At 44.9% G+C, this 12,555-nt stretch overlaps 1 long non-coding RNA gene across 1 annotated transcript in view; it reads right to left on the reverse strand.

Moving 5' to 3' along the window:
* Positions 1–10,287, reverse strand: part of LOC311238740 — a 44,844-nt gene extending 34,557 nt beyond the window's left edge. The window contains exons 1-4 of the long non-coding RNA XR_014620391.1: positions 10,119–10,287; positions 9,496–9,975; positions 7,968–8,006; positions 6,988–7,071 (exon numbers count right to left, since the gene is read on the reverse strand). This is a non-coding gene — a long non-coding RNA (uncharacterized lncRNA). The remainder of the gene's footprint in view (positions 1–6,987; positions 7,072–7,967; positions 8,007–9,495; positions 9,976–10,118) is intronic.
* Between the last annotated feature and the right edge of the window lie 2,268 nt (positions 10,288–12,555).

The raw sequence follows: 12,555 nt of genomic DNA on the forward strand, positions 1-12,555 counted from the left end.
ACATTATCATCTGATAATAAAATGAACATAAAATAAATACTTGTATAAATCAAAATAAATAATGTTATAAACAAATGTGCACAGGTAATCAAGAACTGTATGAAAAATAGTAGCAGCATCTTCTTAGAACAACAAGAAGAAAAGTAACGTTAGGTTATGACTATAACCAAGTTCTGTTAATTAGGGGTGACGCTTGGCATCACTACTGCACTCGCTCGCGTACGTGCACGCGCACTGAATAATTTCCACAAATGTACCTTTAATACCAGTATTAGTCTGACCACACCCCTCATCAGCTTACCTTCATAAGCAGGTGTGTGGTCACCTGCTCTCCTCCTTCCCAAGCTTTCACCACAAGGTGAGGTCAAGGGCTGCAGCGGCCGTCTGATAGTCATAACCTAACGTTCTGTTTCATTAGGGGCTCTGCTTGGCATCACTACTGCACAAAGGGAGGCCAAGCGGAGCCGCTGGCTGACAAATACACCCCGCTGACAGCCCCCCAAAACCATCAGAACAGGGAGGGCCGAGCCCCCCCGACCCCCCCTAATGGAGGGTATCCCCCCTATTAGGGGCTTCACGGGAAGGCGACGGACCCGACCGTGCGAAGAGGCACTCAAGCAACTCAACGCACAGGGTGAGCAGACCGTGGCTTGACCCCACGACTACACACACGCACAACCCGCATGCCACCCGGGAACGAACGGAGGAACAACCTCGTTACTGCCCCCAGAATCACGGGGTCAAGGGCAAACCCAACCCCGTGGCAAGGCCGTAGCAGCGGAGCGCGAAGGAAGACCCAGACCCACCAAAAGGACTGGACTCCCTGGAATGGGGGCCCGGAGAAGTCCATGATGCCAGCATCAAGACCCCACCAGGTGGGCACGTAGTGCCCCGCCCCCCACATCGCCAGCGTATTCGGACAAAAGCCCCCCAGTTACTGCACCTGGTAATCCCAGGCGGTATCCCAACCAAGTACTAACCAGGCCAGAACCTGCTTAGCTTCCGAGATCGGGCGTGTTCAGGTCGGTATGGCCGTAAGCCGAGCGGGCCCCGTCCCCCCAATAGTACACCGCCTGGCACACTGACCCTGCAGAACAGGCAGTCAGCATGGCCGTAAGCACACAAAAAAGGTTAACCAACGGAAGCAGGCAGCGCACCGGGGAAAAACCAGGCAACAGGCTGTTAACCCTAGCCTGGAGACTGCGGACGAGACAGGCGCCAGAGGGGACAGCTGAACACAGCTGCCCCGGCGGAAGGGGCGTATGCTGGCGTTGTTGCATGACCAAGCCTCCATTTAAAAACCCCCACCCAGAGGGGTTGAGGCAGAGAAGGCTGACACGATTGGCAAACGTCATGAACGTGCAGGGGCACCCTCAACCGGTGAACCCGGGAGTTGACACTGCTCCAACACACCAGGGAATCAACCACCTCGGTGTTACCCAATGCGGTGGTTGTTCCTATAACCCCTCAAGAAAAAACTCCAAAACACACCTGCGGGTATACACCGGCTATACCGCAGTACAAGTGTTTCAGTTTTCAAAAAAGGGTTAACCCAGGCCTACGGGTCGCAAACATCACTTCGGACCGGGCCTGGCGGTACGGGAAGCACAGGGTCACCAGAGGAGGTCAAAAAACCACCCCCACAAGCCCCTCATCGCCATGCGTGAGAGAGGAGCGAAAAAGAATGGAGAACCAGCCCCTAAGCACACCGTACTTGGTATTCCCAGGCGGTCTCCCAACCAAGTACTAACCAGGACCAACCTGTGTAGCGGCCGAGATCCGACGAGATCGAGCGTGTACAGAATGGCATGGCTGTAAGCCATTACGACAGTGCTGAGTAAAAACGTACCCAACCAGGGTCTCCATAGCGCTTAACCCTGTGACACCCAGACCGACCTGGCATTTTTCCCCCTGAAAAAAGCCCAAGTCCCTCAGGGTACCAGAACAGCAGATCAGCATCCCCGGCGGACAACGGGTTCAACTGATCTGGACCAGCGTGACCAGAACCAGTCCCGTGCCCTAACCACGCCGACATGCCTACTCCAGGAGAAGGGCAGATATGCGTGTTGATCTTAACATGAAAAGAAGGCGCCACCCAGACGTTCGGGCGAACCGCGCCTGGTGGCCCACCCCAAGGGCGTGAGACCCCTCTACATATGTTCAGATCCATTCCGTCATCATCCCCCAGACATGAACGAGAATCCGTCGAAAAACCAACCCAGGTCATGGGATTTGGTCGTCGGAAGAGGAAAAACCCCCATCTCAGTTGCTTTATAAAAACGCTGTTTCAACCACAAGCAACCAAGGCGTGCCAGTCAATCGCCTGTTTACAGCGAGCTAGCACTATACGTGCGTCGGGACACACCCCCATCAATGAACAGGCTATTTAGACCTGTCATTGAATCCCCAAGGCGCCCAGGGGAACGACAAGAGGGGTGTGACACTCCCTAACTCCACCTCTGGAATAGAAAAGAAGGAAGCATCAACAGTATGTATCCCAGTCTACACAGCCGGGGTAAAAAATGTTCACATTTTTACATCCCACCACCCTCCCATAGGAAGGAGACGGGGATCCCCAGAGAGACTTCCCACGCGAGCTGTACAGATTGAAAAGAATATATTGCACCTTGAGCATGTAAAAAATTGGTTTTAGGGCTCTCCGGGGAAGAGGCACTGAACCCATACACACTCAATAATCGAATTGAATCGAATACATATACAATAGAATAGGACCCTTCTAGAGGGTCCACTCACTTTGACAATCTGAGGAGGAAGGCTCTGTACTCTGATGGAGGCTCCCTCACATGGAAGAAGGAGTCCGAACTCACAGAAGGCCCGAATAGGCGCTTGGTGAGGAGGAGCCCTGACCACCCCCCCGAAACAGATCCATCACATGGACCTGAACAGCACACGGAAGTCCTACCAACAGAGACGCGCACGGTGACGTACTCTATGGCGGGGGAATTCCTGCGGTGCACACGCCCAATATACCAGGCCGTGGGACCAGGAAACTCCCCCCCCCCCCCCCCCCCCCCGTAACGTGCCGAACCGCCACGTGACGGGAACCTTGAAGGACAGGGGGTGTACCCCTGACCGACAGAACAAGGGGGAGAGGAAAGGTTACCAGTTCACCCCTTTACGACCCCACACCCATGATACGATGTAATGACAAAAAGAGAATATGACACAGTCATAGTCAGCTCTATGAAGCGTTTGACAGCTCCACACAGCGCATGAGCTAACCTGCTATCTGATTTTTACTAAGGAAAAACACAGAATAGAGAGGGCTCTAAGAGCCCCGGTCCAACATACACATGTGCTTCTGTGGCCAGTCCAACCCAGTTGTAGGTCACATGACACACACAACCCATCATCACCTACAAAAAATGGCAAAAACACTCAACAGAGGAACGCCGTTTTTCACAATGAGAGAATACATCATTCTCGATTAGTATCGGCCACAGGCCTTGCTAAGCACACATGACAGCGACCAAACCATTTTTTCTTTTAGGAAAATAAAGTTTCTCCAGCAGTTTTAGCACAACCTCAGCAATCAAGCTAAGAGTTTACATCGCATCCCTACCACACAAAAGACACAATTAGTGCACAAACATGTCTGATAGGAGGATGAAAAAGTCCCCAGGGAACCGGGGGGAAACACAATCCTCTTATTTTACCCTCAATACGGCCAGTTAAAACAGGAAAACCTGTTAATATGTGAACACACTGTTCATTGTCATCACAGTCTGAGAAAAGAACATTCTTTTACTCACTTGTCCCCAAGCATAGCTTCATAGGTTAGTTACCTTAGTTGTGAGTACACGGTACATATAAACACCATGATGTTTCTCACACAACAACCAGATCATTACATCCCGATTTGCATGGAGAAGCTAACTGCCAGTGACAAAAACAGCTCACACATAACCCGCGCCGTATCCCAAATGTATTGCAGCAACACACGTTTTGGGAAAAACATCGTTATTCACAATACATTTAGAAAAGTAAAACCAGAAAACGTGTTATAAGGTCTGGTCAAACCTGTTCCCACCCGGGGCGTAGATCAGCGAAGTGCAGTCACAGACACCGTAGGAACACAGCCGCTCCTGTGTTGGTCGAACTGGGCAGCGTCACCGCTCCAACCCGCAGTACAGTCCTCTGTTGATGCAACCTTGCCGTCCTGGCTCAGGGCAGGGTCGACGAAACATCCCCTGTCAAGGATGACGTCGTAGTCAAGAGTGTAAAACATGTTAAAATCAAAGCACGTTCAACAGAATAGCATCAAGCTAACGGCCGCGACCAGAAGCAAGCTCACAGCGGCGCGCGAGAAGCTAAAGCTACCCCGCGCCAGGCCATGGCCTATAGCAGCAAGCTAACGTTACCTAGCGAACACGCCATGCTAGCACCGCAGCTAACAGCTGACTGGCTAACAGTAGGCCCAACCTAAGCAGGCCATGCAGCGATCCAGCAGGAACGCAGCAGTTAACAGCTGACTGGCTAACCGCAAGCTATGAACATGTAAACAATGACATAACACTCACCCAGACAGGCCGCCGTTCTGAACCTCTCCTCACTTTTTAAGAGAAAAGAGAAAACAAGATGTCAACACCGCTTCACAACGGTGATATTACCAACACCCGACGGAATCAGCACAATACCAACTGGCCTGTGTAGCTGACTTTGAACATGAATCTGCCGCTATCGCACATTCATGCACATATCCCCTCGTGAAGGAATACTCTCATTTGGATATGAAAGATGGGGCCTTAACACGGTGACAGAGAAAATCCACTCGTCCAAAACACACAGGGATCACCAGTGTTAATGGTCGCGGCCCACTAGTTAAAACTATAATGGTCTTCAGACCAAGGTCTTCTGTCGCCTAGGTGGCTGAACAAAGGACCCTAGCCTGGGGCCGGTTTCCATAAACATTGTCAAGTAGCCCCCATAGCACTAACAGACAAGTGGAGCCTGCCAGCAAACACTACTCACCCAACCTGGAACGCACCGCTTCTCACAACAGCGGCATGTCCGACAGTTCAGCTGTGGCCTGACAGGTTTCACCCCAACAAACACAGCAAGGAACTGCAGTTGAGAAGCATGCAGCGGCGTGCTCCCAATACGAAAAACCGGTGGAGGGTTTTTAGAATGATCATCATCTTCTAGACACTCCAGTACGAAGACAATATCGCCGTATTTTCTCGAAAATAGTGAGAGAGAAAATAAAGATATGATGTCAACGTATCTCCTTCCTTGTAAACAAATTTTTTTTTTCCCCTAACAACACGTCAAGTGGGGTACTACCGAGGCACTTTCTTGTGGTGAAAGCGAGAAGGAAGAGAGCAGGTGACCACACACCTGCTTATGAAGGTAAGCTGATGAGGGGTGTGGTCAGACTAATACTGGTATTAAAGGTACATTTGTGGAAATTATTCAGTGCGCGTGCACGTACGCGAGCGAGTGCAGTAGTGATGCCAAGCAGAGCCCCTAATGAAACAGAACTACTGCAGCATGTCACCGACATGCAGACTGGAAGAGCCGGGATTCAAACCACTGACCTCTTTTATCCAAAGCGAGTAGTGACGACTATATTCTCTTCCTCAACTTCTTGCTCTGAGAGCTAGTCACAGTCCCATTCATCCACTGCTCTGCCAAATGGGCTCCAAATGATTTATTTAACAATATCTTGGCGTTTTTACATGGAAGGCAGCCAATGCATCCCTCCTTGGCAAATAACCAGTCATATTTATTTTTCCAAAAGTTCCACTGACTCGGACCCCAGCATTGTGGTGGTTGAGTAGCAGCGCAGTCCAGGTCTAGTGGTGGAGACTCGGGTCTGGCAGTGGCAACCGGCGCGGTAACAATAACAGGTGCACTGCGCACAGGAGCAGCAGAGCTAACACTAGTACTAGCACTAGCAGTGTCAACTTCAGTGACAGTAGCGCTGCTAGCTGCTACACTAACAGCGTCAGTCTTTGGCCTTTTTATAAAACCAAAGCTGTCCAGCTTTGTACAGCCTTGCGGCGGGTTGAGCCTTTTTTTTTTTCTTTCTTTTTGGCGGCATGTGGCGTACTGTTTAGTGTTTATGTTTTTAGTTGCAGGACACAGACCGGCAGCTTTCTGTTTACAGCAGCTGCTTGCTGCTTCTTCTTCACTAGGTTGCAGTAGCGTTAAACTTATGGGCGACGCATAGCGGCTTGGAGGTGAAATGCAGCCTATTCCACAACATTAATTACTCAGTTCTTTTAAAAACTGAAAAGAAAAATATGATCTATTAACAATTTATTTAGGTAACATAAATAATACTAATTCGTAAAAAAAAAAAAAAAAAAATTATATACATTTTTTGAGAGACCCCCACAGGGGGTCTTGACTATGGGGGCTCAGACTATAGCTATGGGGGCTGAGCCCCCATTGGCCCCCTCCTAATTCGAACACTGGTATTAACTATATTGAGTGATACTCCTTTCTTTTTAGTGGTCAGGACTGAGTTAGACCCCGGGTCAACATTGACCCGCTAACAACGGGCAGTGGTGCCAATTCCTAACACAACATGAGGGTTAATAAATGTTCTTGAATTGAAAGATATTTATACAACTCTTTAAATCATTCTCTTCCACAGTTTTACGCCATACTGAAATACACATCTGCTAGTAGTCTGTGCATATTGATGCTTAAAATTAAATGTATTTATATGGTTCTCATGCTCGGAGCTAATAACAACTTGGTTGTTGTTTTTTCCCCGCTATTTAATAAAGACTATAAGAGCTTTGAAATTGTATGTCAACAAATTATTTGGAATAAGTAAGTCAGATGTAGAGACCTGAGAATATAATTATGTTCAGCTTTCTTAGTCATAGTCAAACAGACGATCTTCAGGATTAGCACTTTAAATAATATATGAATACTGCATACAACCGCTTAATAACTACGTTTACACATGAAGCCAGGGGAGAAATGTGGGATATGTTTACTATATCTACTCACTGGAGGCCAAATAGGGGTGGGAAAGGTATGGTGATCATACACCACGACTCCACCCATGCCAGTAGGGTCTTCTTCACATTGGACCTAAAGTGAACAACAATGATAGTGAACAGAAATAGTGGTATTGCAATGTTGAGCGCAGTATCGGTCTGCTGCGAGTCGTGGGCTGTGAATCGATGGCTGACACAGTGTTTCCCCTATATTAAGTCAAGTCAAGTCATTTATTTATATAGCGCATTTAAAAGCTCAAAGATACGACCAAAGTGCTGTACAGTAACTACAAAATTAAAAACTATAGACATAGTCACACAGTGTAACAGAGGACAATACAACATGGACAGGATGGACAGTCAAGACACTATAGGAGTATACAACAGACGATACAGTATGACATAGGACAGTAGACAATATGTTATGACACAAATACTATACAGCCGACAATATAGTAAGACATAGGAGACTAGCCGATATGTTATGGGAGTAGGAATATGCAAGACAGTACGGTAAGACATAAGACACAGGAAATTACAATAGAGTAACTGGACACTGTACAGAACACAGAACAGCAACACAAGGACCTATAATCTTGTAGTAGAATTAGTGGTTGCAATAATTCTGGATTGGGGTCCAAATCTATTTCTCTTTTGGTTCTACTGTAGGCTGCTGTGCTGAAGCTGTTTTTATTTGGCATATTAAATTGGCAAATTTTAAATATTGGCTAAATACTGGTTCAAGTTTTTCTTTGTTGCTGTTGTTGTGAAACGTTTTTCTCAAATTCTATTGCTGCAATGGTGGTCTACTACTTTTGGATGAATTAAGGGAAATACTGGTAAGCCTTCTGTATATAATGTAAAGAATGTGAATGGTTATACACACGCACATACAGTATATATATAGTATAATAGAAACGGCAACATAACAACTATAAAAGATGCATGTGTCTGCGATTGCGTGTTTGTCAAACGTTGAGTTTTACTCACTGGATGAGACAATTGACTCTTGCCATCTTGGTCTTGAATCTGGAAAGGTGATGAGAATAGCAGAATAATAATTGAAATGACCAATCAGTGATCCAAACATCTCTAGTTGATTGACTGGGCTTTTGATACAAGGACTAACTAATGATATTAAACAGACTTGTATTATACTGTATGATGGGTTCAGAATGTTACAACAAGCTGGTTTTCCATCTGACCAAACCCTTCAACAATGTATATGAATACCTCATATTTATAATTATGGTCAGATTATACCATATATAATGGTCATGCGAGTGTGTGCACTGAATGAAGACCATAACTGCCCCCTGGGCTTCGACTGTCACCAGGATTCAGGATTCACCAGCCTGCCTTAGGCTTTATCTATCACCTAAACCGTTAAATAATTATAAAAAAAGAATGAGCCCACTAGAGACCTCATTGGCGGGAAATCTATAATATAAACAAGGCAGGCTGGGGGCTCAACATTCAGGTATACCATCAGGCAGACTGAGCTGAGCATTCCCAAATGTTAAAGCAGTAAATTAGTTAAATGATCAATATACATTATACACTTTAGTTGCAAAACTGAGTTGTATTGAATCTTTATTATATAACGTTCCTATAGTTATGACTTTGAAAGCCCCAATAGTTAGGGAATATGTTCTCTGTTCTCAAAGGCAGCCTAGCAGCACACAAAGTACACATTGTTTGCTCATATTCTATGGTTTTGTAGTTTGAACTATTGGAGTTCTTTATGGAAATAAGCCGTTGAGATGTTACATATAGCTACTGCTTTACGCCTTGAATTTTTTGTTGTTGTGGCTGTGTGCATGGGCCTCTAGCATGCTACCGGCAAATGATCTCCATTTTGATCCAACAGCCAACTGCAACATAGTGCTAGACTTTACCAATGTATTGTACCAATCTACCAATGTACAGTTGAAAGTAAAGAACCACCTAAATAGTTGATAACTCAATGTGTGCAATGTTATATGCTACAGTATATGTTCATCTCTCTTTATTGAACCTGCAATAAAAAGACATGGCTAGAGGCTAACATGCTACCTGGCCTCTGTCGGTGAAAACTAACATACAAAGCACATTTCATCTTGATCAGTAAATGAACATACTTTTAGTTAAACAGTAACTAACAAAAGTATAATTGTGAATCTCACCATAATTTTGCTTCACTATGTTGGTCTGTATTTATTAGCACAATGCCAGGCTTTCGACGCGGTATTGTGCCAGTAGTGGTTGAGGCCAAATAATGCTCTTACGGAAGTAAGACATTCACTCCGCCCATCTGTAGTGCACGTATACATATCTAAGTTTTATGGCTGAATAGTACTGAATTGTGTTTGATGCAATCAAAATGTCCTACATAATTCTGTGATTGACACAAGCACAACATATGCCTACTTATTATCTAAGATCAAGTCAGCCAGTCCAAATATTTTTCAAAAAATATACCTCTATAAAATTAGGACATTCTACTACCATATAAAATAATAATAAAATATTTGCTTACCTCAGAAGCTGAGCAGTGTCTTTAGTCAAGAATGACATTGAGCCATTGGTCTTTCCACAGTGTTTGAAAAAGTAGATTTCATGTTATTTAACAAGGATATCTAATACTCCATTTGTCACCTGGTTATACAAGAGTATGAACTGCCTCTTTTCTTTGAATAAAAAGAGGTGGTTTTGAACAGTTCAGTGAGTTGCTAATAGCTACTAATCTGACATGATTATTGGAGACTCAGATCCAAGGATGTCAACCATGCTACAGTTTAAGACCAATGCTAGTGCAAAAAGCTTTCCTCACTAGTCAGGGTTCATGGCTTCTAGTGGTGATAGTAGCAGCCAAAACCTTAGTTCCATTCCTAGTCAGGTCCCATTCCCGTCTGGGATATCTGCCATTGTTTTCAATGAGAGAGAGAAGCGAACAGTGATGTTGGTATTACAATCCATGTTCTTATTAGAAGTATCCATCAGGTGATGTCATGCACTTCTGAAAGGCACACATTATTATCACATGATTATTATTATTATTATTATTATTACAAGATTATATATATATATCATCCAATCTTTCAACAATGTCATCCATTGGATAAATGTCAAATGTATATATGAACTGTTAAAACAAATTACCTGATGGAGAAATCATTCACTGTGAACCAGTGCCTGAACCAAAGCGGGGTTAACGTTCCTCTTTTTGTTGTAACTTCCTATTCCTACTGCTCTGTTTTGTAACAAAGGTTTAAGATGAGAGTTGACTCAGACACAAGCGTTGATTCAAACAAACACAACTAAAAGAAGTCACAAAGTGTTATGGTTCCTGTTCGGCAAGTTTGGCCACATAGTGATGTATAGTTGTAGATGAGGAAGTAGCATAATACAGAGAAGGCGGATACACTGTGAATCATTTCTACATGTCGCCACAATTAGGCTGAAAGGTCGTACATTATGAGAATGAGGTTGTTAATTAGATGTTAAAGAATTTACTGTATGAAGTAACATTTATGTTCATATGGCCAATAGATTTGATACCATACCATAGTGTATTTTTGATTGATTATTAATGGTTATTCAACAGTATTATAGCATGATCTAGTTACTAATGTGTAAGGCCAAACAGACCAGACCAATTTGTTTATTGAGAACACACGGCCCACAACTGTCTCACGGTCACTCAAACAGGTTAAACTGGTCATCCACGCACCTCGAAGGAGCCAGATGCAAATGATTTAATCAGACACACACACACACACACACACACACACACACACACACACACACACACACACACACACACACACACACACACACACACACACACACACACACACACACACACACACACACACACACACACACACACGCACACACTCTCACATACACACACTACACACTAGACTCTCTCACACACACACACTACACACTAAACTGTACGACAAGTCATCAGGAAGGGCACAACTCTATCAGCTGAGTAACACTGTTCAGTGTTGAGTGCTACAGTGTAGGTTAGTTTATTAGGACAGGTGAATGACAGTAAGGTTAGTTAGGGTTAGATATTTTTTTCGTTTTAATTCAGATAATGGTTGAAGAAGTGCGTCTTTAGTCGACGGTGAAAAATTGGACGGGTTTCGGCTGTCCTAACTGGGGTGGGTAGTTCATTCCACCATTGTGGGGCAAGGACTGAGAATAGGCGACTTCTCTTTGATGACCCTCCCGGAGCATGGATAGGAGTAGGTTTGAGGCGGCCAGAAGATGCAGAGCGTAGGGGTCTTGAGGGTGTGTAGTTAGAGACCATTGACCAGAGGTAGGCGGGAACGGTTCCCTTTGCCGCACGGTATGCTAGGTCAAGGGCCTTGAAGCGGAATCGTGCAGCAATGGGGAGCCAGTGCAGGTCCCTAAGAAGTGAGGTGACATGGGCCGACTTCGGTAGGTTTGAGATCAGGCGGGCCGCTGCGTTCTGAATGAGTTGAAGAGGCTTAGTGGCAGTGGCCGGGAGGCCAGCAAGCAGTGCGTTGCAGTAGTCGAGGCGGGAGATGACTGTTGATTGGATGAGGAGTTGGGTGGCTTCTTTTGTCAGGAAGGGGCGGATCCTTCTGACGTTGCTCAGGAGGAATCTGCAGGTTCTGGTTGTCGCTGCGATATGAGCAGAGAAGTTCAACTGGTCGTCAAGGACATCACCAAGGTTCTTGGCGGTCGGGGACGCGGTCACAGCTGCATTCTCGACTGTGATGGAAAGGTCGGTCAGGGGGGAGGATTTGGCCGGCAGGTGGAGCAATTCTCTTTTGCTTAGGTTCAGTTTGAGGTGGTTGGTCGTCATCCAGGTGGAGATGTCGGACAGACAGGCCGAGATCCGCTCAGAGACGTGGATATCTGAGGGAGGGAAGGAGAGGATGAGTTGAGTATCATCGGCATAACAATGATAGGAGAAGCCATGAGACGTGATAATGTTACCCAGTGATTTAGTGTAGAGGGAGAAGAGAAGGGGTCCTAGAACCTGCAAGTACATTTTACTGTATATTTCTGTATATTTTTGGCTGTATATTTTATATTTAAGATTTTAGAATATATGTACACTTCATACCAGAATGTATATCCCTGACCATATTTTATTCTTTATTCTTATTATTATCTTATTACATTATTATATTTATATTCTTATTTGAGTCTTATTGACTACCTAAATGTTTATTGTTTACTGTGAGTGATTTGTAGAGCAGAATTTCCTTCTGGATAAATAAAGGATTTCTATTCTATTTTATTCTATTCTATTCTATTCTATTCTATTCTATTCTATTCTATTCATATCTATTCTATTCTATGGCAGTGACAGAAAGGATAATGTTGCAGAGACAGGGCTGTGACAGCTCCATTGAGTATAGGGCATGTGGCACCATTTTAGTTTATGGAGTCTAGGTATGCTGGAAATAGAGAGATCTTTGAAGTAATGTGTTTTTCAAACAGAAACGGTACGTAGAACAAATGTATTAACCAACCATGCACTAGTAATGGAGAGCACACCTTACCAGCTGTTGCTCCTGTAGTGTCTGTGTACTACAAATATTTTTTATGT

This window comes from Notolepis coatsorum (assembly GCF_963971535.1).
Source record: "Notolepis coatsorum genome assembly, chromosome: 13".
Classification (NCBI taxonomy): domain Eukaryota; kingdom Metazoa; phylum Chordata; class Actinopteri; order Aulopiformes; family Paralepididae; genus Notolepis; species Notolepis coatsorum.